This window comes from Canis lupus, chromosome 32 (genome assembly GCF_011100685.1).
Source record: "Canis lupus familiaris isolate Mischka breed German Shepherd chromosome 32, alternate assembly UU_Cfam_GSD_1.0, whole genome shotgun sequence".
Lineage (NCBI taxonomy): Eukaryota > Metazoa > Chordata > Mammalia > Carnivora > Canidae > Canis > Canis lupus.
This window is the reverse complement of record NC_049253.1, coordinates 31,800,125-31,826,742: the sequence shown is the minus strand read 5'-3', so window position 1 is coordinate 31,826,742 and position 26,618 is coordinate 31,800,125. Positions and strand designations below refer to the sequence as shown.

The window sequence follows — 26,618 nt, the reverse complement described above, 5'->3', positions numbered from 1 at the left end:
TTTGAAATCTGAATAAATAATTGCTAGGAGTCTTTGTAAAGACAGTATGCCCAGCAGAGAGAAATTCTTACCCCAACTTAAAAATAAAGTATAGAAATTTGCTTTCTTTCAAAAAATTTACTTAACAAAATTCTAAAAAGAAAAAAACTAAAAATTCATTAATTACATAAAAATTTCCCCTATCATCCTCATCTCATACCACTCTGTCCCAATGCGGTGTTTTGTTTTTTGGTTTTTTGGAAAGAAAGAAAATAGCCTTACACAAATCAGTGATAGCATTCTGCTGGTGACTTGTTGAAGTGTCTCACCAGCTGAAGTGTCTCATTTCTCCTTCTGGCAGTACAGTGGGCCCCTGGAGACAATAGGTTTTTGTTCAAACCCACACTGCTCAGTAGTGCCCGGGTTAAGAGCACTGGCTTTAGAGCTGGATTGCCTAGGTTTATTTTTTTTTTTTTTTGATTGCCTAGGTTTAAATCCCAGGACCACCCTGTAATGGCTGTGTGACCTTGTATAAGTTACTTAACCTCTCTATATCTCAATGGCATCGTAAGCAGCCAGTGGATATTAGCTGTTCTAATGAGCACTCAGTAAACACATACTAATGAGTGGCAGTTCTCATAACAAGAGAAAATATACTATAAGTTATAGTTTTAGAAGCCTAATAGTAAGTACATCCTATATAGTTTGGGTAGGTTTTCCTACCCCAAAAATATTTTACAACTCCTAAAATTCCACCATAAAACAAATCTTTTCGAGTTAAACTGAACTCTCTCCCAGAGGTCTCTTTTAACTATTAGGGGTCATCACCAACATCATTTGAATCATTATTGCTATGTAATGTCCATTTGTCTTCACAACCATCCTATGATCTCAGGATTCTTCTATTTCCCTTTTATAGGTAAGGAAATGGGGCACAAGAAGAAACTTTGCCCAAGGACACAAGGTAAGACTATGGTGGAGCTAGGATCCAAGCAATCTGACCCTTATGTCTACACCCAGAAGCACCATGTTTATCAGTCATTTATTCATGAAGTAAATATTTATTGTCTTCCATATACCAGAATTCACGCCAAGCTCTAGACATAAGAGCATTAGACAAGAGGCAGACTGTATCCCAAAAAGCACAGGAAAGAAGCAGAAGAGAGAGGTGGCTGGGAAGTATGAGCTAATTAGGGAAATGAAAGAATAGAGTTCTATCTTTGGTTATCTCTCAGGTTTCTTGGTGCCCAAACTTGTAATTCCCTAAAATATTTGCATTCTGCTTCAGCCATGTTCCCAGTCTCTTTCAGCGTAGCATCTGGAGATTGCCCAACTAAAGGCTGATTCCATCACTTACAACCTATTGCAAGTATCTGTTAAGAAACCTGGGTCTCACCTCTACAGCAGGGATGTAAACTCTTACAGCCAGCCTCTATGAATTGAACTGTTGGGAGAATTAAATAAACGAATCCATGAAGGTAAAGCACTAAAAATCTTCTTTTTCCCCCTGAACAACTTCTTTTAGAAAATTTAGTTCTGACAGCCCATCTGGTTAATGATCTATAAGTCTTTCTCCCAACCAGGCTAATTTCAACTCGGAAGAAAAGAATTTCCTGCTGCTTTCTCTTTGAGAAATGGAGATAATGTGCAAATCCCAAAAGACTTCTAAAAAGACAGGTAAAAATGTTTGAGCAGGGGATGATCCTTTTGAAAAAGGAAATCTCTGGTCCCTGTAGTCCAAACCCATCCAAAGGCCAAATACTTTTTCCCCAGGCAGCTATTTGGAATTACAGTAAGAGTTATCTTTGGTTGACTGACCCGAAGAGCTAAGAGCTGGGAGCACATTCATTTAAAATTAAAAGGAAAAAAATCTGAAATCTTTCCTGAAATACTGGTTCTGAAAGACTTCTTAAACTCAAAATCAAGCTCAATTAAATTTCATATCTAGTTCCATTCCATCTTAGCCCCACACTTATGCTTTATTCATTTATTATTTATATCAATAATTATTTTTACAATCGCTATTTTATTTCTATTTATTGTTTATTTATAGCTCACTCATCATGCAATATTAACCAGGCTATAACACACGAGCTCTAATGGAAAGGTAGACTCCTGTTTCATTTACCTTTGTAAATATTTCAAACTGGTAGCCAAAATGCACAATTCCTCCATTTTTATATAAGCTCCTTGATGTGCTAGGTTATGAAGTACTACAAATTCTTTGCTACAGGCACCAAAAGAAATGCTTATTATAATTTCCCCAAATGTCTCTGCACTTAAGAAGATGCTCATACATAGATACTACGTCACTGCTACCAAGCAAACTAGGGGGCACCATGGTTAATGTGTTAGAGAAAACCACTGAACCACAGACCAAGTAGAGGAAATATCAGCCATGGAATTTGGAAATTTTGGCTTGTATTTATCTCTATGTTAACATTAAATCTGGTTTAACAGTATACTCAATATAAGCACTACACAGGACCACTACAGAGATGGCAAATTCCAGTCACTTGAAGAACCAATGATTATTAAACATTATTTACATTACATATCATAGTTTTATGAAACTCATATGTTTTTGCATTTGCCTCCAGTAATAGAATATGAATTTCCTTAACACATAAAATATGCATAGGTGTTGAACAAATGGGTCTGGTAGCAAATCAAAGACCCAGTCACTAACAATAGAATTATTATGTATGAAAACATTTTATTGGTGAATCAGAACCATGCAATGGTTTGTCTACTCAAAGCTACCTCAAAAGAACTAACCCATCCCTCAATTACAAGTACCCTAGGACTCTATACTTGATCATTCTGTAATAACATCAAAGGCAGTTAAGTGAGAACTTCCTATGTGTAAGGCCTATTGCCAAGTGCATTGCATTTTCATAAATATGTTGCCATTCAACTTCATAATGTCCCTATAAAAGAGATATTGCCTATTTTTACATAAAGAAAGCATTTTACTTTGTAAGTTTTTCTTTTTTTACTAAAATATTTGTTGTTCTCAATAAACAATACAAATGACACCTCAAGATTTCAAACAATTCATGTAAGTTATGTACCCACTTTCCCCTTGATCCTTGGGAAAATTATAAATTAGTACTCTTATTCAGGAGCAGAATCTACCTATTTGAAGTAAACACTTCCACACCATATTATAATTCTGGTCCATGGACAGTAGCGGATTATTTTATTCTTACTATAAATGCTGTGTCTCTTTAGTAGGTCTCCTAACTCTCTCCTTCTTGACCCTCTTTGGCTTTTTCATTAGAGAACAGGCAGGTAAATGGGAAAAAGTCAAACTCCACAATTATCCCTTTCAAATATTTTTTCCACTGAGTTTCCATTAGTCTCATACATTTGTTGAACTATTTGGAACATACCTGGCTCACTGCACACCACAAAAGTTAGCAGGCATATTCAGTAATTATAATTGTAGAGTGTGCTATTCTAAAAAGAACTCTATTTATTTAAAACTACCGTATGGAACTTAACCAGGAGCTTAAGAAAGAAGATTTAATGACTATAAATTTATGGTTATTCTGGATAATCAGTATCTAGCACAGTACCTGACACATGTAGGCACTCAGCGAATTTTTTAATAAATAAATATTCTATTACCTCTGATTCTAAATATTCCCCACCAACTCTGTCGTCCCTTATACCACTAATGAGGAAAAATTCCAGTCACAGTCCTACTACATGGTCCTTAAATTAGCAAATGTGTACAACAACCAGGAAGAACGTCATTGCTTGAAAGGATAAAAGGGACCTGGCCAGCCAGACGCACCACATGAATGTTCACAGGATAATAAATGGCTTATCCTTTGGCGTGAGAAGAGAGAAAAGAGGTTAGGGAATGTATTCCCTACTTTATGGATAGTAATCCAGTACTTTTTTGGTCAAATCCCTCAGGACAAGTATTAGTTAAAAAGGTTACTGCAAAAGAGCTTTCAGGGGCATCTAGGTGGTTGAGCATCTGCCTTTGGCTCAGGTCATGATCCCAGGGTCTTGGGATTGAGTCCCACATCAGGCTCCTCAATGGAAACCTGCTTCTCCCTCTGCCTGTGTCTCTCATGAATAAATAAATAAAATCTTTAAAAGAAAAAAAAAAAAGAAGAGCTTTCAGAAAAGGACATTAAAACTAGCTACAGCTTTAGGGAACAAACATTTTCAACTCTTCATATTATTTGACACAAAGAACTTTTCATTCTTTGTTATAATTATCTATAAACTTACAAAGAAACCAAGGGATGGCTAAAAACAAGGTAGTACATATCATTTTATTTTGCATTTATCTTTAACATGTTGTCTTAGAGTCAGCATTTCAAACTACTGGTATTTAAATAAATTGTGATATAGTTGCATTTCCCTCAAGTTGTCACTTAATAATTGTCCCTGCCTATTGAAAGACAAATATGAAGTAGAACGGGAGGCATTATTTTATTTGCAAATACCTGCTAACCATAGTATGCTCTGTCCCATAAAATACTTCAGAGAGTTGATTTTGTTTCTAAGCTAAAAGAAAAAAAATGTATACTGATAAACACTGATTTATTCTCTTCTCTGATTCTAAATTAGTCTAAAAATTATGAGTAATATATTTGTAGAGTAGTCCTATGTTATAACTATACCCCCACCAGAGTACCTGAGTAGCTCAGTCAGCTAACCATCTGTCTTCAGCTCAGGTCATGATCTCAAGGTCCTGGGATCGAGTTCCACATCATGCTCCCTGCTCAGCAGGGAGCCTGCTTCTCTCTGTCCCTCTCCCTCTCTGCTTCCCCCTCTCTGCCACTCCCCCTGTTTATACACTCTGTCAAATAAATAAATAAAATCTTAAAAAAAAAAAAACTACCCCCACCTCTTTAATCAATTTGCCATTCCAAACTAAAAAAAATGATTTAGGAAAAGCTGTCAAACAGAAGAGAAAGAAAATCTAATCTGGGTAAATTATTAAGAAAACTGGTTCTTTGAGTCTTTCACATTTAAACTGTCCTTGGAGATTCAGAAATGAAGGTGATGGAAAGGCAGGCAGCTTGGGGCAGCGGGCAGAGACTACAAAAAGGGACTAGATGCCACCATGGTCACCATCTAGCCCTATGGCAAATGGAAAGACAAAAGAATGGGGAACTTATGTGTGAGGGATAGAGAGAAAAACCAACAGAGACAGGTGGCAAAAAGGACAAAGTATGAGGCATGGGCATGAATAAGGGAAAAGACAATGGGGGACATGAAAAGTAGAGCAAAAGGAAAAAAGAAGTAGAGAAGGGATCACAGAAAAAGGGAAGAACAGAGAGGGTGCCTGCAGGGAAAAATGAAAAGGAGAGACACCCAGAGAAACGGAACAGCTCCTCCATCATCAGATTGCCTTCTTCATCTTCGTCTCTGTTTTTTTCAGATGGCACACTGACAGAAGATTAATTCAAGTCAGCTGCTGAAAATAATTATTGCATTATGGGAGCAGTAATCATTATTTAGAACATGATTAAATATGTCTGCACCTATTGACTCTGCCTATGATTTATGTATTTGTTTAGTCAATAGTCTAATGTAAATGATGTAATTAATTATAGATGGTGGTGTCAGGTCATTGGTGAAAACAATCTGAGGAGAACAAGGGCTCTGTTTTTTTCATGACAGATGCAGAGAAGGGGGGTGGGCTGAGTTGAGGGAATTCCAGGGGAACTTTTTCACGTGTGAATGGCGGCTTGGCTCTCAATTTGCATGTTGTCTTTCTCTTGTTCAGCCTTCGTTTAGAAATTGAAATAACTTGTTAAGCAAAGGGGAAGGGAGCACATGATTGCCAAGAGGACACCTGGGACTTGGGCGGGTGAGGAGGTAAAGAGCCAGCTGCTCCCTAACACAGGGGAGCGTGGCACCATCATTTACCGCTTCATAAAATTAAATGTTTTCCAAATTAAATCAGTAGGCAGTGTGCAGGAGGCCTACTATCTCTAATAACAATTTTTCAATCAATATTAGGAGCCTTGCCGTATGAAATCTGAGCTGGGAAAGTTAGCACGGGTTGGGGAGGGCGCACTGGGGGAGGGCAAAGGATAGGAGGTGGAAACAAGGTTTGAGTACTGAGGCTTTCAATCAAACCAAAGGTTTAAAAAATATAGATATATATGCATGGTGAATTCGCCATCACTGTGAGTCTATTCCCCGTAGATTTTTCTCTTAACTGATAATTCGGTCAGTCACATTCCTCAGAGGGAGGTCACAGGTCACCCCAGCCCCTGTCAGGCCTCAGAGAAACCATTTCCATTTTAATGCCACAGCTATAATCTATCAAAGATGTGATGTACAAGATACAATGAATTTAAGTGGTCTTCATATATCACTGAGCTTTCATGCCTTCACCTGGGTAATAGTCTGAATTACTCTCCCTACCTCACAATCTGTCACCCCCAGTAAAATAACTGCCATGCTGGTGTTAATGGCAGATTTGTCCAAATTGGGGCCACAGTAGCCAAAGTCATTCTGCATCATAAACTTTAGCATTCACTGCTTAGCCTGGAAAGGGCCCGTAGCTTAAAATTCTTCTGTAAATAATTCTGCAGACAGGCTCTGCTCATGTTTTTATTTATAAGTACTAAAATAAATCTAGCTGGGCCTGCACACAGCCTGCCTTCTCCATTTTCCTCTATCTAGTCCTCCACTCCTCTCTCTCTCTCTCTCAAGCCCATCTAATCTGACCTGTCACTCTTCCCCAAAAGGTGTCTAATAGACACAGGTCTCTTCCTTAGACAATAAACACAGCAGAGTTCAGAAGACTCAGCTAATAGTGAGTGACCTTCTCTGCAACTCAACCGTTAACCCTTCTTATTTTACCACTAAGTAGTAAAAGTCCTCTAATTTTACCACTAAGGAGTAAAAGTAGTAAAAGTTGTTGACACATATATCTCCCACCTAAACTATCTCTTGCTGTGAGACTCGTGTGCTGCAAACCTCCAGAGATGAAGGGCTCATGTGTCACCTTATTCACATGGCTTTATGCAACCCTCTCCATTTCTATTCTTTTCACCAGTTTCATAGTATATTATCACCAATACCCAATCCACTATTTTACTTGTGACTTTTAGATCAAAGGGGTCTGAGTTTCAGAGGATATCTGTCTTAACCTGGAAAATATTTGCCATCCCACCAATGGATCCAAATGATAGAAAAGACTTTACAATGGTTGATCATTTAGGTTCTAAAAGCCCCTGGATCAGACCAAGAAACACAAAGAAAGATTAGGTCATTTGGCTATAAACCCTCATCTCACCAGAGCTGCGATATAAACGTCTTATGATAGCGTAGCACCTAAGTTTGAGAAAGTCAAAGTACTTGTGCAATGTTGAGGGCAGACCTTGGTTTCCGTGCATCAGTCTAACATGATAAGAATACAGACTCTAAAAGAAATCTCATAATATATTATAGATTTTCCAGGAAAGGGGTAGTTTTATTTTATTCACAGGTTACCTAGTACTAGAGCCACCCAATGCTTATAATTAACAACCACAGATAAATGTATGAAGTCTGTTCATTTTTCAGAACTCTCTGCTTCTATGTCATTTAATGGCTTTTCTGTACCTTGTTCTTCATACGTGAAAATTGGGACCATTAGGACTTATAGATGTTTTACCTCTCGCAGCTATGAAAAGGATTAATGAAGTAAGGTTTATAAAATGTCTTGGGCCACTCACTCTTTCCATAGGGTATAGATTTCTAGAAATGGAGGCAAAGCTGTCTAGAAAGCTGATAGCTTGGTTAAAAGGCCAAAAAAAGTCAATAGAATTGAAATTATTAGGAAAGGTTCAGACAGAACATGGAGCAGCAATTATTCCTTCAGGTTTCAGACTGCTTGTGTTTAGCAACAACAAAAGAGTCAGCCCTCCTGCCTCTGATAGCACTTTCATTAAGGTAAACAGTATATTATTCATGCTGAGGGTTTCTCCAGCAGGCTCTGTTTGCTTCCACTTTATCTGAGCTTTTTTGCAGTGAATTGTAAACTCAGGAGATGTAAATTAGAAATATGCTCCTAGCCAGTCAAAATCAATGAAAACTCTTCCCTTATACTAGAAAGAAATTGTAATAAAATGAGGTCGAAAGAAGGAATGTTCTATCAATGTTCTTGAACCCACCATGGAGCAGACGTTATTGAACTCTCCTAAAGTCCAGTCACAACATATGTTTTCAAGCACATATCATACAAACCCAGTAAAAAGATGCCCTCATTCCTACAGAGTTACATGGCAGGCTCTTGAAGAGAGAGAACATCCCATGAGCATAGATATCCCAGGGAAATCACTTTCTCATAACCATGCACACTTTTTGGCCTGAAAGATTCTTTAAATTGTGACAGATATTTTAAAAAAAATTTTTAACCTGATTCTCTTCTAAAAGAAACTAGAACTTGCACAAAGATTCCAAAATTCCAAATTCTAAAATTGCTTTCATTTTGTCCTGTTAACTTTCCTTGAAAAGATATACCCTGATTTTACCAAGAAATTAACTTCACTTCCCTACCATGGAAAGAACTGAACAAAGTTAGCAAATTGTGTAGCCCAACACTTAGAAAAATCATCCTAGATTCTCAAAGAAAGTAGGGAAATGTCCATCTAGGAAGCATCTGTCCATCCCTCCCCCCCACACTTAACCCCACCCAACACTGAAAGGACAAGGTTTAAAAAGATAATGGGGTATGTGCTGATAACACTCAGATTTTCTAAAGTTGTCGATTTTCCTGTGGGAAAATACTTGCCTTGTAAAACAGGATAGGCAAGGCTTCATTGACCCCATGTGTGCACACTTTAGGAGTTTACAAAGCTGCTGAGGCAGTCAGGGTCAGATCAGCAAAAAACCCTGCCACTCTTCATCTTCCCAAAAAGTTTTCAGCTGGAGCCAGAGCTTTGCACTAGTTCAGAATATAGGGAAACCCCCTAAATCAGTATTTCTCAAACCTCAACGTGTCTAAAATTAGATTGCCAAATAAAAGACAGGATGCTCAGCTCTATTTGAATTTCAGATCAACAATAGTATTTAGTACAAATAAGTTCCAAAAATTACATGGGATATACTTATCCTTTAAAATATTGTTTGGGGGCACCTGGGTGGCTCAGTCAGGTCATGATCTTAGGGTCCTGGAATTGAGCCCTGGACCGGGCTCCCTTGCTCAACAGGGAGTCTGCTTCTCCCTCTCCTGCTCCCCTTGCTGTGCTCTCTCTATGTCAGATAAATAAATAAAATCTTTTAAGAAGTAAATGTTGTTTGTCTGAAATTCAAATTGAACTGAGTATCCTGGGTTTTTTTAAACTCCAAGATCATGACCTGAGCTGAAGGCAGCTGCTTAACTGACTGAGCCACCCAGGTGCCCCAGTATCCTGGGGTTTTCTGTGGGTTTTTTGTTTGTTTGCTAAATGTAGCTAGCAATCCTAGAAATAAGCATTATGTGGATGTTTACAATGTAAATTTGATAGTACTATCATGGGGTCAGAAAATCTTACTTTTTAAGTTACTCTATGGAAGATTCCAGTGCACACAGACTTGAAGCCAGTCTTTGGGAAACATATCATAAATGTCAGAATGCTCTGCGATATACGAAAGTATATCAAAATGTTTTGAATGTAAAGGTGCTAGTTATTACAACTTTGCCACAGGAAGTCTAATATGTTTGCCCCCCTTCTAAAATCCCAAAGACAGATAGAGTCCTTGATCTCCCAAGGGGATAAGCACAAACAATACGAATTTCTGTCAAGGGATTAATGGAGCCTATTACCTCTTACTGGTAATTTTCCTTTTTCACATATAGGAATAAACTGATTTCTGTTGCTGTATTTCTTTTGCAACTTGGGTATTATTTACAATAAATTGAATCCTTTCCATGCTTGACATACTACACTGATCTATGACTTTGCTTTCATTTTGTCCTGTTAACTAGAAACCCACTTCATCATGAAATATGTTCCTCACACTTTCCTCCATAGTGAGTAAAAACATTGATAAAGCATCATAAATTGTAGGTCATTTCTCAAAAGCTTCCTGTTACAGTGTGGATTGGGAGAAGGAAAAGTAAGTACTGATCAATGGCCACTTGATAAAATTTATGCTGAATGTATGGACAGAAAAGCAATGGATGTATTAGAAGCCGCATTATAAGATGCTTGCTTCACATCCAGACTTCATTCTTTACTCCATAATGCCAAAGGTAATTCAGCCTTCCTCTCTCTAGAAAACCACCTCCACCCCCAAAATATATTAATTCATGGAAATGTCTAGCAGTGATTTTTGCCTAAATCACCTAGATAACTGAAAAGGAAGCTACCAGGATGGTCACCCTGTCTTCCATTTATTTTTGTGTAAATCTTGCATACACATTGTTGCTTAAAGCCTAATTTGGACCAGAAATTTGAAAATAACACTGATCCTAGAACGCATAATATCACCAACATAATGAGACATGTCAATTTACTGTGTGCCAATAAACCTACCAGGCATTTTACCAGGGCTACCTCAGGCAGGACTTTACAACATTTTAGAAATGAGGAATTAATGATTTGGTTCAAACCACAAGGTAATGACTGGAAAGAGAGAGAAATAGGGAAAGAAGAAAAAAGGTGGGGGGAAACAAGGAGAGTGGGGAGATAAAAGGATGATGTGCTTTTTTTTTTTTTTTTTTATGATAGTCACAGAGAGAGAGAGAGAGGCAGAGACACAGGCCGAGGGAGAAGCAGGCCCCATGCACCGGGAGCCCGACGTGGGATTCGATCCCGGGTCTCCAGGATCGCGCCCTGGGCCAAAGGCAGGCGCCAAACCGCTGCGCCACCCAGGGATCCCGGATGATGTGCTTTAAAACCTGTTTCAGCTACATTGTTTCCCAGTACTCTTTAAGCTCGAAGTAAAGCATTAAATATCTGAGATCCTTGAATATTCCAAGGAAATGATGCCTTCTTTGCCATAGTACAATATCCAATTTATCAACCTTTCCTTTCCTGGAAGCTGTGCCTTAGTAAAATTAAAATATTCTTTATGAGTAAATTCAACTATGAAAATAAGCACTTGCCAATACACCCTAATAATACAATGATGTAGAGTACCCAGTCCTACACCCTGCAGATTTTAGGGTGGCATACGCCTTAATGCAATAGGCTAATTATTCCTCTGCCAAGTCTCTTCAGCCACATATTGAGGAAAATGAACCTGCCCCTCAGGATCGGTATGAAGAATAGCTTATAAAAATGAGTGCGAAACCCTTTGCAAATACCAAGTGCTGTATGAATGCTAAGTAATAATAAACATCTGTAGGAATGCAGTGAAACAGCCCAACTTCCAGGTGCTTTTTCAAACTGGACACCACCCATTTAAGATTCATCCATCATTCACCTTCAGGCATCCCTTTCTTTATGAAAAAATAAAATGGGTTGTCTGCATTGCAAGGAAATGGAAAAATTGAATTTCAAAGCATATAAGTCCCCATATCTTGGACCATTTGAAGTAATGGGTTATGTTATTTAGTTAATGAAGATAATGTTCATGAAGTAATAAAGGGGAAAATATACCAAGTCCCATCATGACTTTGTTTTCTGCTCAGAAGGCACAAGATTCTAGAGACATCATAAAGATACATGGCACACAGCCAGTATCACGCAGTCATTATGCCTGTTCCTAACTCCCCCAAGAAGCCACTTGTCTGTAATCCCCAAGCATTGTCTATATGTTAGAAGACCGGGGAGGGGGAGAAGTATGACATTCATAAACAACATGACAATTGATGACTGTTATTCTGCAGTCCCTTAAAACAAGCAGGATAGAAAAAGAAAGGGAGGGAGGGAGGAAGGAAGGAGGGGGTAGAGAAGAGAAAGAAAGAAAGAAAGAAAGAAAGAAAGAAAGAAAGAAAGAAAGAAAGAAAGAAAGAAAGAAAGAAAGAAAGAAAGAAAGAAAGAAAGAGAAAGAAAGAAAGAAAGAAAGAAAGAAAGAAAGAAAGAAAGAAAGAAAGAAAGAAAAGAAGCTCTTCTCCAGCAAATCATTTCCTTCAAAGATATGATTCACTAACATTTGATTTGACAAGTTGTAGGCACTCATAACATTATTTTTCCCCTTTGTGTTCATTTGGGGAGCAAAGATTTATTGCCTCTTCTGAAAAGGAAAAGGGATGTACTAGAAATAAAAAATAATAGGGTTTTTTTTTCCCATTTCCCATCTTTAAAGGAAAGCATTACTTGACCAGATTCTTAATTCTTTTCGGTCCCAAAATACAGTGAATCTTTCTCTACAATATTAAATAAAATTTGGAGACAAAAGCAAACAGTAGTTATGTTGTCGGGCAATAGGAGCTGATACATTTAAAAGTCAAATCCTCTCCCTATGTGAAGTTTCCTTTCCACACTGTCAATAGTCCCTGTCACTAGACTGGCCTCCTCTTTAAATGTAGTGTGCATAAATCTGCCACACATATGAGCCATATTGTATATGGGCTTGTACTGAATGTACACTAAGAAAAAATTATGTAAGCTTTCATTCATAAATACCAAGCAATTATTGTTGAATAAAGCAAAGAAAAAAAGACGCTGAGTCCTAGTCTGCATTGATATTTTTAGGTATCTAATAAAATGCTCTATGAAATAAAAACAAGTCAGGAGAGTCACAGACACTGCCCATAGAGTTTTATTCCTGGGTACAAAAGAAAACAGTTTGTTTCCTCCTCCTTAGTAGGTAAGTCAGTCTAAAGAAAAACAGGTAAACTTTGTTCCACATGCACTATATGAAACTAATTTCTATGACTGCTATTATATTTTATTGCTGGTAGAAAAGGGACAACCTCCCGTATAATATGCATATACATCCTTTTAAAGCAGTCCTAGCTCTGGCTGTTAAAATGGCAGAGAGCCTCTCAGCATTTCCATTATAAAACCTGATTTTCAGGGATTTATAACTAAACTGAAGATTTCCTTCAGGGTGAAACAAGAATCACCAGGTCCCAGCTCAAAGCACAATTTTGCTTTCAGTTTTCTAGGAAGTTTGGTTTGGTCATTATCAAGTTATGGAAATGCAAAAATAAATAAGTCAAAGCTTACAGGGATCTGGCTTTTTTCTCCTTTTTTAAAACCCTCATGGAGCTTTCAAATAGCGTGGTTATCTGAAATGACATTTAGTCCAAAATATGGATTTCTTTCTTAAAATGGCTGCAACTTTGACATTTAAAGATTGGTTATTACACATGCATAGAAGCTGCTTCTCCAAAAGATACTTGGCAGTACTGTGCAATATTGTATGTATCACGCATACTTAATACCCACTTTCCAAATTGACCCTCTCCTATTGCTAGGAGGAGGAAATAGCTTTTAACAGGAATGACAAATATACTACCAATTCAATTATTGTTTTATTATATTGCACTCATTAAAGATTGCTTGAAGAGTAGCATAGATTAGGCAAAAATTACTGAATTTCATGCATTATTTTAAAAGTAATTATTTATTTCCAAATTAATATTAGATGAAAGAGCTTAAATACCTGGCCACTGAAGACTTTTGGAAAACCACAATGGTAACTCTTTGCAGGGTCCAGAGGCATAAAAGAAAATAATTAAGATCAGAATAATATTTAATAAGCACTCACGGAATGAACCATTGTAGTTTCACTCAATGAGGATATTATGTTCCACATGCTCTACAATGTATTTGAAAACATACAGATTTCAAGGAAGTCTAAATAGGCTCATTTTTTTTTAATTTTTATTTATTTATGATAGTCACACAGAGAGAGAGAGGGAGGCAGAGACACAGGCAGAGGGAGAAGCAGGCTCCATGCACCGGGATAGGCTCATTTTTTAAAATAAAATTTAATTCATTCTCACTCTCACTTACATGGTATTTCTTTCCCTTAATGAAAATGCTGATAAAAATACATACATTTACAAGATGTGTTTAGGATGTGTGATCAAAAAGCTTTTATAAAGTTATCTGAATATGATCTCTATGACAAATCCAAATCCTTTTAGGAGTCGACAAAATATTTTTTAATTTCTTTATTTGAATATAGATGACACACAATCTTATATTAGTTTCAGGTGTACAGTGTAGTGATTCAACTCTATACATTTATGCTATGCTCACCACAAGTATAGGGACTATTTTAGACAATCTCCTTTAAAACAAAGACATTAGTAGTCAAGACTTGTGAATAAAGCTAGCATAAGAGCGTTGGTTTGGCCATAGCCAATGAAACTGGTTTGGTTTTGAGGTTTATTCTTTTTTTCCTGTGACCCTTAAGCCCAAGCTGAAAACAATATAAAAAAGGTAGTATGGAAAAATGTTTTTTGGAATGGAAGCATGATGGGAATGCATGACTTTTTTTCAACTCATGAAATAAATATTACATGCCTACTGCAGGCCAAATACTGTGCTGGGTGTTGAGATCACCAACTGGTGATACTGGTCATGTTCTCAAAGATTTTATGGCTTACAATCAATAAATTTTTGTCCTTTTAAGTTAATATTCAAACTTAATCATATGCACATTAACCTATAATATGTACTCGTGACACTATGAGATTTAGACAAAAGACACTTCGGTTCTTGTTTCTGTTCAACAAATAACTGAATGAGTGAATCTTTGGAAGGGTTCAAACAAAAGGAGAAAGGTGGCTGTAACGTCAGTCAATAACCTGTCAAGAGACTGTATGTTTTCTCAGCTATCTGAACTCCTTAGGAAGAAAAAAATACATCTTGTGAGAATCTGTTCAACTGCTTAACCATGACATAATTGCTAAAAATGATATATAATCCTGAAGAATTTTCTAGTTACAATGCATTTTTACATACTTTTCCCCATTTGATCTTCACACTATGTCTGAGATAGGTTGCGTATTATCCCTTTTTTTCAAGATAAATTGAAGTTTGGAGAGGTTAGGCACACAGTTAGGAAGTGACAATTCTGGGACTAGTCAGGAGTCTAGAAACAATAAGATATAATAATAATCGGGTTTAAATGCAAATCTCTCTGAAGTTTGGATTGCCAACAAATCTTTTTACCATTCCAATATACTTATATTTTTGTTTCTTCCTTTCAGTAGCTGAGACTGTCATTCACCTGCCACAATTAAACCAACCAAAACACACAGCAGTCAATATTTCTGATGATCTTAGCTACTGCTTGACTAGTAATCAGTTTAACTTCACAGTAAGACTGCTTGGGCATTACAACAACAAAAAGTACAGATCAACTTTACTGTCATCTGGCTTTTCCTGTCATCAAAGTAAATTAAGACCAAGAGATTTGCTATTGAGGTAAAGAGGGTGTTTGAGTGCTTGAATCATCGAGAGAGGCTATTTATAGAGTAAAAATTGCTGTTTAAAACATGTCTGATCTCCATGTTACTCTGCCTGTGTACATCATCACTAAATTGTGCAGCAGGATAGAACAGAAGAAATAAATAATTGCAGTAAATTAAAATAAAGAAAATGGTCCATTTACCTCCGCCTTTTCTTCATTCTGCTCTTTAATCTGCAAGAACAGAGGCAGATCACTTATCTCTCTGGAAAGGACACTTGGCTGCATTACATATTTAACATACAGAAATAGAGTAAACATAGACATACAAAGAGTGTGGCTTATAGTAAAAGTATGTACAACATTGAAAAGAACATGAGACTTACAGTCAAATCCTGGATTCTAGACCTCCATCCAATGCTTGCTATGTGACCTTGATCAAATCACCTCTCAGCCTTAGTTTCCCTATAGGAGAAAATAAAATGTGAATAATGATAGCATCCTACTAGATCACGGGCAAAACAAAGTGAAAGCGCTTTGTAAACTATGCAAAGGACTGTAGACATGTGAGGTATCAATTTTAAAGTATTTTTATTATTATTTTCATGATCACAGGGGATTTTTTTTTTTAAATGTAGGTTTTTAAATGCCTGAGAAAATGGGGCAGTCACAGAACCATGACTTTAAACAAACTTTATTTGGGCGCATGACTGACTGGCAATTGTGTGCAATCATTTTAGCTGTCACAGGCCCAGAGAAATGTGGGAGAGCTCTTCCATGAAATGTTTATATTTCATAAACAAAATGATGTGCTTAACAGTCAGAGCGATGGGAGGGTTCCGGCTAATGCATTTTCCAATGTGTGAGGCAGATTATTAATGCGCTCCAGTAGCTGTTAATTTCAGTTTGCCGGAATGATTTATGGGGAGGTAAAGGAGAGAGACATAATCTAATTGAGATCAGAATCACTGTTCTAGCAGCAAAGCACCAGCATGGGCCCTAGGCACAGCAGAATGATTAATATCTAATACGCAAATAATCCGTTAAATTATTATAAACATTACTTTTGACAACTCTTTTGTTGGCAAATGAAAGAGAGAAAAAAAGAAACAAAAAAAAACAAAAGATCTAAAAATCACCACTTTCTCTAATAATATTGTAAGGGCAGATTTTGTCAGGGCAAGAGTGATAGATATCATGATGGGTTTGAGTGTTATGATCAATTTTAAGCACACTGGGGAGAGATTTTTACCATAACATGGATGACAATTGAATACCCAGAACAAGATCACTCTTCAGAAACAAAAATGAATAACATCAGTTCTCGAAGTGCAGCTCTTCTCACACACTTATCATTATCCCTCTAGTAAGTATGCCAGTCCCTTGCCACTATGAAGGTAATCAAATGTGAAGCCTAAAAAGGAGAGGTAAACAGCCCCTCTCACACCAGCTGCTTTTATTTTTTTTATTTTTCTTTTTTTAATTTAGTAAAATGTACATAACATAAAATTTACCATTTCAACCATTTTTAAGTGTACAATTCAGTGGCATTAAGTACATTCATATTGTCATGCAACCATTACCATCATTCATTTCCAGAACTTTTCATCCTTCAAAACTGAAAGACCATGCCCATTGAACAACTCCTTATTCCTCTCTACCCTCATCCCTGGGAAACTATTTTACTTTTGTCTCTATGAATTTGACCTCTGTGGAACACATATTAGTGTAATCATTCAATATTTTTCCTTTTTACTTAGCATAACGGTTTTCCATGTTGTTGCATGTGTCAGAATTTCCTTCCTATTTAAGGTTGGACAATATTCTATTGTATGTATACACCACATTTTGTTTATCCATTCATCGTTGGAGGACAGTTGGGTTACTTTTATCTTTTGACTACTATGAATAATGCTACTATGAAAGTAGGTATATACAAATATCTATTCAAATCCCTGCTTTCAATTCTTTTCTTCCACTATATTAGGGTATAACTGACAAAGCTGAAAGATATTTAAAGTGCTCATTGTGATGATTTAGTACACATATACATTGTGAAAGGATTCCCCTCATCAAGTTAATTAACACATCAATCACCTCACATAAGTTACCTTTTTTTGGCAGCAGGGGCTTGGTGGGGAGAATGTTTACATTTACTTTCTTAACAAATTTCAGTTACCCAATAAGACATTATCAACTCTAGCCACCATGTTTTTTACATTAGAACCTCAGATTTTACTCATTACTGAAAGTTTATGCCCTTTTACTAACCTCTATTTCTCCTACTCTCCTGCTCCAGGCAACGACTTTTCTACTGTTTCTGAATTCAACTTTTTTTTTTTTTTAAGATTCCATACATAAGTGATACCGTGCAGTATTTGTCTCTCTTTCTCTGAGTTATTACACTTAGCATAATGCCTCCGGGTTCATCTAAGTTGTCACAAATGATAGAGATTTCTTTTTTTTAAGCCTTAATAATATTTTATTATATACGTATGTATGTATGTACATATATATCATAATCAAGAAAATAATCCTATTTTCTTCTATTCATCCATCAACAGACACTTAAGTTGTTTCCATATCGTGCCTTTTGTGGCTAATACTGCAACAAACATTGGAATACAGATCTCCAAGATGATTTTGTTTCTTTTGGATATACAGGCAGAAGTGAGTTTTCTGAATTGGATCATATGGTAGTTCTATTTTTAATTTCTTGAGGAACCTCCATACTGTTTTCCATAGTGGCTATATCAATTTACATTCCCATCAACAAAGCACAAGAGTTTCCTTTTCTCCACATCCTTGCCATCATTTGTTATTTCTTGTCTTTTTAATAATAGACATCCTCACAGGTGTGAGGTAGTATCTCATTGTTTTTTGTTTCCATTTCACTCATAATTAGTGATGTTGAGCGCCTTTTCATATACCTCTTGGCCATTTCCATGTCTTCTTTGGAAAAAAGTCTGTTCAGGTGCTTTGCCCATTTTTTTAATTGAGTTTGGATTTTTTGCTATTGATTTGTATGAGTTCCTTGTATAGCTTGGATATTAACCCTTTACTAGATATATAGTTTGTAAACATTTTCTCCCATTCATAGATCGTCTTTTAATTTTGTTGGTGGTTTCCTTCATTGTGCAGAAATTTTTGATGTAGTCTCACTTGTTTATTGTTGCTTTTGTTGCCTTTACTTTTGCTGTGAAATCCAAAAAAATCATTGCCAAGACCGATATCAAGGAATTAACCCCTGTTTTCTTTTACAAGTTTTATGCATTTTGGGGTCTTACATTCACTTTTTATCCATTTTCAATTAATTTTTGTATAGTATAAGGTAGCGGTACAGTTTCATTCTTTTGCTGCCCAGTTTTCCTGACATGATTTACTGAAGAGACTATCTGTTCCCCCATTGTATATTGTGGGCTCCTTTGTCTTAAATTAATTGACCATACATGTATGAGTTTATTTCTGGGCTCTCTATTCTGTCCAATTGATCTATGTGTCTGTTTTTATGCAATATCATACTGGTTTTGATTACTGTAGCTTTGTGATATAGTGTGAAACCAGGAAATGTGAAGCCTCTAGATTTGTTCTTTCTCAGACTGATCTGGCTACTCATGGTAGCCATAGCAGTTCCATAAAAATTTTAGGATTCTATTTCTATATTTTTAAATGCCATTGCACTGAATCTGTGTATCACTTTGAGTAGTCTTTTAACAATATTAATTCTTCTAGTCCATGAACACAGAGTATCTTTCTCTTTATTTGTGTCTTCTTCAATGTCTCTCATCAATGTCTTAGTTTTCATTACATAAATGTCTTATCTCCTTGTAAATTCCCAGTTTTCAATTTTTTGAGGCATTTTCCCAGAAGTAGAATTTTTAGGTCATAAGGAATGCCATTTTTAATTTTTTGAGGAAACACACCATTTTCCATAGCCTCTGCACCATTTTACATTACCACAGCAGCGCACAAGGGCTCCAAATTCTCCACATCCTCACCAACACTTGTTATTTTCTGATTTTTTTTTTATTAATAGCCATGGTAATGGGTAGAGGTAGTTTTTTTTCTTAAACAGATCAAGTTATTTAATCTGGCTGTATTATCTCCAAAGGAACCAGTAAAAACTATTTAAGTCTTGGGCCTGTTGAGGGACTTCTATCCTTTCTATAGTGCAACATGTATTTGGCATCTACATTATGACAATCATAGACCCCTCTGGGTACACATCAACTAGCTAAGGAGGCAAAAACATACTGAAATGAGTAAAGAACAGGAAAAGAAACCCCTGAAGAGTTCAGAAGGGAGTATGTGTATTTGAGGAGGTGCATGCATGTACAGCTTTTATACTACAACCCAGAAATCCAAAGCTGTTATTAAGAAGGGCTCTTGTGGAAATCCCTGGGTGGCTCAGCGGTTTAGCGCCTGCCTTCTGCCCAGGACGTGATCCTGAAGTCCTGGGGTTGAGTCCCACGTTGGGCTCCCTGCATGGAGCCTGCTTCTCCCTCTGCCTGTGTCTCTGCCTCTCTCTGTGTGTCTTTCATGAATAAATAAAATCTTTTTTTTAAAAAAAAAGGACTCTTGTGCACCCCTCAAGCTTTATTTCATCTTCCTCTACTTCTTCTTTAACAATTTCCTCTGGACTCATCTCCAAGATTAATCATACCTGTTTGAAGCAGAACACCATTGCCCATGCCTTCTCTTCCTCCATCTCTTGGTCCTGACCACAAATCTAAAACAATAGTCTTCCCTGGTGAAAAAATTAATTCCTCACTGTATGAGTGTAAGACATCTGAGGTCTGATAAGAGCAACTCAGTCACCCAGGGGACTAGTGGCGCTAACTTCTTGTCTCCCACTCTATTACTGATATTCTAAAGAGCATGACAAAGTCACATCTCTTCTTTTTGCCTCAATTTCTTCTTTCATAGAGTGGGAGCAACAGAATTAAGTCACTGATTTTGTTAAGATCTATTCTGGAGACTGAAACTTGCTTTGAGACTTTAAGTTGCCTCTAATTAACATTATTATCAGCATTACAGCTAATGTTAGTAATCTAAGAATTTATTAGCCCAGGGGAAACACTAGTAGATATGGGATAATGAAAGATCTAGCAAAGAATGGGCAATTAAATATTTGGGACCAGTTTTATATATAATGTACCAATCCCTTCCCAATCATCATAAAGTCACCATAAAATGTCTAGTTACTTATTAATACCACAGTTGCCGTAATGAAATTATTTGCCATCAGTTTGAGTTGTTTTCAAAGAGTTTATTAAATCTAAACTAGAATGATAGAGAAATAACATTTACATTTCTAATGAGAGCAAAATTGGCAAAGCAAGAACATACAAATATTCCTAAAATATTATTCCGATATACCCTTCAGAGATATTCCCAGGATACTATATATTTCAACTTTTTTTCCTGAAATTCATCATATAAGATGTGTCTCTATCAAGAATGCCAGAAGAGGATGTCTCCCTTCTTCACACTCAAATTCCACACTACACAAACAAAATGGTTCTAAATTCTTTCACAGATCACTTATCTTAAGAAATTTGTTGAAAACTCTCTAGATGTACACTAAGAAAGTCAGCCAAAAAGACAACCAAATTTCTAGGCAATCCCTCCATTCCCCTTTAGCATGTGTAACTCTCATTCCTCAGAATCCCTGAATAATTCACAGGGACATCTCTTCTTCACAATCACTAAAGGACTAAAGTTGGAAATAATATTTAGAAATCACCAGTCCCAGTCTTTATATTATACTTCTTGATTTTTGGAAAGGATTCCCTGTCTAAAGGCCACAGACTGGCCACCATAAAACTTAAGGGTATCCTCTTTGCAAAAGCTTAAGAGCTTTGAGACTCTCTCCTAAGGTATCTAAATCAGGTAGATTTCCCCTAAGGTATCTGAAAAACCTTAAGGGTACCTGGGTGACTAAGTTGGTTAAGTGTCTGACTTGGGCTCAGGTCATGATCTCAGGGTCCAGGGTTCAAACCCCACTTTGGGCTCCCTGCTCAGCCAGGAGTCTGCTTGTCCCTTTCCCTCTGCCCTGCCCCCTGCTCATGCTCTCTGTGTGTCTCTCTCATAAATAAATAAATAAATAAATAAATAAATAAATAAATAAATAAATTCCTTTAAAAAATATTTAAAAAATCTTATAAGTATCAGAGCTTGAAGACATGTTAGAAACCATTTTCCAGATACAAAAAGTTGGGTTTAGAGAAGTCACAAAGTTTATTAGTGACAGAGCCTGGACTATAAACAAGAGCTCAAATCTATCCACAAAACTGTCTACTTCTCCAAATTTTTTTCTCATCAATTCTAGCTAATTATCACTTATTATTGCTTTTATTATTACTCCCCATTCAACAAAGTTAACTGGTTGAATAAAAGACATTAGAACTTAATTTATTCAATCATTGAGCATTTTACTATGTGCCATGTACTTTACTAAGCATTAGGGTCAGCACCATGAGTATGACAGACCTGTCTTCATGCATTTATATTCCAGTAGTGGAGAAAGGAATTATCAAGTAAACAAAAAATTTAAGTAGAATTATACATCATGGTAAGTGCTATGAAGATAAGTGTTGTCAGTCATGAGGCAGTCATTAAGAGAAATCAATTTACATTGGGTGGTCAGAGAAAACTCTCTTAAGTAGGTGTCATTCAAGCTGAAGTGAAATGTGAAGATAAATAAACATACAATAAGCTGGAAAAGAGTGTTGCAGGTTGAGGGAATAGCATGCAGAAAAGTCTCATGACCCAAAAGAGCCAAGGGGTCAGAGGACCAGAAGACAGGCCAGTGTGGAAGTGAGGTACATTGAGGAAGGTAAAAAGAGGTATGAAATGAGGTTGCAGAGGAAAACTGGTGCTAGAGCATCCAGGATCTTGCAGGCCATTTTATAAAATTTGGTTTCATTTGGATAGTAATGAGAAATCACCAAAGGTTTTAAGCAGGAGGATGATGTGATCTGTTTCATGTTTTTAAAGGATCAGTCACAACAAATGAGTAGAGAATGGATTATAAGGGAATAAATGTGGGATCAGGAAGACAAGACAAGGCTACAGCCATGGCCAGGTAGAAATGAGGCCATTTTGAGTAGGGCAATGACAGTAGAGTAAAAAGAAGTAGACAGATTCCAGGTTTTGGAATTAGAGCTGACAAGAGTTGAAGATGTCTAATAAGAGTGCAGGAAATAGAGAGATTAAGGATGGCTCTTGGGGCAGCCCTGGTGGCTCAGCGGTTTAGCGCCGCCTTCAGCCCAGGGCGCGATCCTGGAGACCGGGGATCGGGTCCCACATCGGGCTCCCTGCATGGAGCCTGCTTCTCTCTCTCTCTCTCTCTCTCTCTCTCTTTCTATCATAAATAAATAAATCTTTAAAAAAAAAAAAAAGGATGGCTCTTAAGTACTGTCATTAGACACTGGTGGTGCAATCTAGCAAAGTGAAGAATTTTTCTGTCACTTTGCTTAGTTACCTAACAGGGAAAACTTCAGGAATATGTTGCTATGTCAAGCTAGGGCATAACCAGAAATCAGAAATATCTATGACACCACCAAGAGAAGCACCTAAAGAGGTTCATCCATCTCTCCAATTACTAAGCATGACCTCCCATCAATACCAAAAAGAATGAAAGAACATGTCCCTGCATTAATTACAGAGCATTGATTATAATCAGCTTATTTTGGCAACTCCACACCCTTTCATTCCAGAGCTTTCCAAATGCCTACCAAATAGCTAGTGATTCACTCATTAAGACCTTCAGGGAAGTCTACAGTCTGGTACAGATGCACTAAAAAGAGTAAGTGGGAGAAAGAATTCTGGATAAGGTGTTCACTTTAGAATATCATTATATAACACATTATCAACATTTTGACACTTTGAACAAAATATCCATACTTTCCTTACTATTTCACAGTTACATGCCTAAATGAAAATATATTCTTTTTCTCCACATAATCCAAAGGTGCCTAGCCTCCAAAAAAGTGTTTTATGGTACTTCTGAGAGCAACACCTATATACATTACAATAAAAAAAAAACATACTTGGTATTTGCACAGCACCATATGTTTTACAAAGCACTTTTACATACATTAGTTTAAACCATCTGGCAACACCAGTTAAGTCAACAGGACGAATATCGTTATCCTTTTTTTTCAGCTGAAGACATTGTGAAGAAAAACTTTTGATTGAATTGAAAATGTTTATTCCCTTTGCTCCAATAATTCCACAATTTATCCTAAGGAAATAATTAGAAATGGGAAAGAGATTTATGTACAGGCTAAACATTGAAGTATTACTGAAAAAGCAAAATGCTGAAAACTTAAATCCCCCCAAATAGGGAACTTTCCAAATAAACTATGGTATGTTTGTGTTGTGAAATATTATGTAGGCATTAAAAATGATTGTTTGAAGAATACTTACCAACATTAATAAGTGATAATGATATAATACTCCTAGAAGCAATAAGGTTAAAAATCTATATATGTGGTTGTTGCTTCTTAAATTGGCCCCCAATCATGAAAGGCAGGGAGACCACTCCAGATTGGTAGGTAGCTGGTTAACAGGCAAGGGAACTTACTTACGAGGCTCCCCTTAGGCTGCTGCAAGACAAATAGATCTCTATACTCGTCTGCCAGAATCTTAAAAGTTTATATAGGGGCCCTAACAGTGTTTAGTCACATATATTGTCCAGATGGTCTCAACAACACATTGCTCTCTTAAGACTGTGTCCTTGGGGCAGCTTCTGGCATGGGGAAGACATGTAGAATACACATTCCAAGAAAAGGGGAGGGAGTGAGGAGCCTCTGCCTGGGTCCAGCTCACAGGTCAATTGGCGGTCATGTCCTTTTGATTACCTTCTCCAACAGTAGTAAAAAAATTTCAAGTGTGTTAAAAAATAAGTACATATACATGCCAAGAGAAGTAGCTAAAAAGAAATAAAACTAAATTAAGAGTAATTCTTTTTCAGTGGCTGATATTTATTTTTTCCTTTATGTATTTCTATAGTTTCAAATTCCCTGTAGCCAAAACATATTAGTTTTATAAATAAACAAAAATAAATAAGAAACACATTTTTTTAAGAAAAAAAGAAAAAGGAACAGCTGTGGGCTCAGAGAAGTGAAATAATGACCCAAGCTCCCCAAGTGACAGTATTTATTGAAATTCCCTAAGAATCTTGCAACAACTAAACCATTTAGTCTTGACAATCCCATGAGAAAGAAATTATTTTTTCATATTTTACAAATGAAGAAACTGAGGCATGAGGAGGTTAATTTGCCTAAAGTTACAAGCTGCTAAAGAGCAAAATTGGAATTAGGACATCAATCTTCTAATTCTATTTCAAGTGTCTTTTCTCAACCATTAAGCTGCTTTCTATTATATTACTCAGAATGAGGTATTACCAGAGGGTATCTACAGTCATGAATAGGATACTACCCATAATCCCTCCCAGAGAAAATTATTTCTTCCAATTGTCAGCTAGCTCAAGAGCCTTTCTTTCATGCACTCTCCCATTTGCAGGTTATCCACCAAGACATTATGGACCTACTCCTGTAAAGCTCTTTCCAGTCAATTCAAAAGAAACTTCTTTGGTTTAACTCTTTAATCATTCCCAGATAACTCGAAGGTCTTCCTCAGCATGAAGGACTCCAGAATTTGTATCATCCATTCTCACCTTTCCACCAGTCTGTGACCAACAGGATAGAATAGTTATATTGAATACAAAAAACTGTGGTCCATTAAGCCTATTATAAAAAATAACTCGTAACCCAAAGCAATCTACACATTTGATAAAATCCCTATCAAAATACCAATAGCATGTTTCACAGAGCTAGAATAAACAATCCTAAAATGTGTATGGAACTAAAAAAGACCCCAAATAGCTTAAAGCAATCTCAAAAAAAAAGAAAAGAAAAGCTGAAGGCATTGTGATTCTAGACTTCAAGTTATATTACAAAGCTGTAGTAATCAAAACAGTATGGTATTGGCACAAAAACAACACATAATTCAATGGAACAGAACAGAAATCATAGAAATAAACCCACAACTACATGGGCAATTTATTTTTGACAAAGCAGGAGAGAATATCCAATGGGAAAAAGATTATCTCTTTAACAAATGGTGTTGGAAAAACTGGACAGCAACATGCAAAAGAATGAAGCTGGACCACTTTCTTACACCATACACAAAAATAAGTTCAAAATGGATTAAAGACCTAAATATGAGACCTGAAACCATAAAATTCCTAGAGGAAAAAAAAGGCAGTAACCTCTTTGACATTGGCTATAGCAACTTCCTTCTAGATATGTCACCTGAGGCAAGGGAAACCAAAGCAAAAATAAACTATTGGGACTACATCAAAATAAGAAGGATCTAAACAGCAAAAAGAACAATGAACAAAACTAAAAGATGACCTACTGAATGGGAGAAGGGACTTGCAAATAACATATCCAATAAAGGGTTAGTAACCAAAATATATAAAGGACTTTTCAAAATCAACACCTCAAAAACAATCCATTTTTTAAAAAGGGCAGAAGACATTAACAGAAATTTCTCCAAAGAAAACACCTAGATGGCCAACAGTTAAATGAAATGATGCTCATCACCACATACCATTAGGGAAACGGAAATCAAAACTACAATGAAATATTACCTCGCAGCTGTCAGAATGGCTAAAAATCAACAACACAAGAAACAACAGGTGTTGGAAAGGATATGGAGAAAGGGGAACTCTCTTGCACTGTTGGTAAGAATTTAAACTGCAATGACATGGATGGAGCTAGAGTATAATGCTAAGCAAAATAAGTCAGTCAAAGACAAATACCATATGATTTCACTCATATATAGAAGTTAAGAAACAAATGAGCAAAGGGAAAAGAGTGAAACAGACTATTATAGAGAACTGATAGTTACCAAAGGGAAGGTGGGTGGGAGGTTAAATAGGTGATGGGGATTAAGGACTGCACTTGTTGTAATGAGCACTGAATGTTGTAAGGAACTGCTGAATCACTATATTGTACTCCTGCAACTTATATACCACTGTACAAAATAAATAATAATTAGTGTACTCTACCTTCAAGATAATATGTTGTACAGGTTATCAAAGATTAGGCAACTTCCTTTTAAAGTAGACACAGCATTGTATTTATTCATTCCCTCATTCACACATGAAACAAACATGCATCCAATGTCTACTCTGCGTACACACAATTGTATGTGTTGTGGTGACACCAGTGAACAAAACATAGCTGCTACCTTCATGTATGTCATATTTAGTAGGACACTGACTAAGTTAGCAAATCAAGTGATTTCTGGTAGTGGCCAGTGATAATTAGAATAATAAAGCAAAGTAAGAGATTTAG

General features: G+C 36.6%; 1 long non-coding RNA gene across 1 annotated transcript in view; it reads right to left on the bottom strand.

The window, feature by feature from the left end:
* The window catches only part of LOC119867148, a 33,779-nt gene extending 18,073 nt beyond the window's left edge, over window positions 1-15,706 (bottom strand). The window contains exons 1-2 of the long non-coding RNA XR_005382551.1: window positions 15,633-15,706; window positions 15,451-15,480 (exon numbers count right to left, since the gene is read on the bottom strand). This is a non-coding gene — a long non-coding RNA (uncharacterized LOC119867148). The remainder of the gene's footprint in view (window positions 1-15,450; window positions 15,481-15,632) is intronic.
* Between the last annotated feature and the right edge of the window lie 10,912 nt (window positions 15,707-26,618).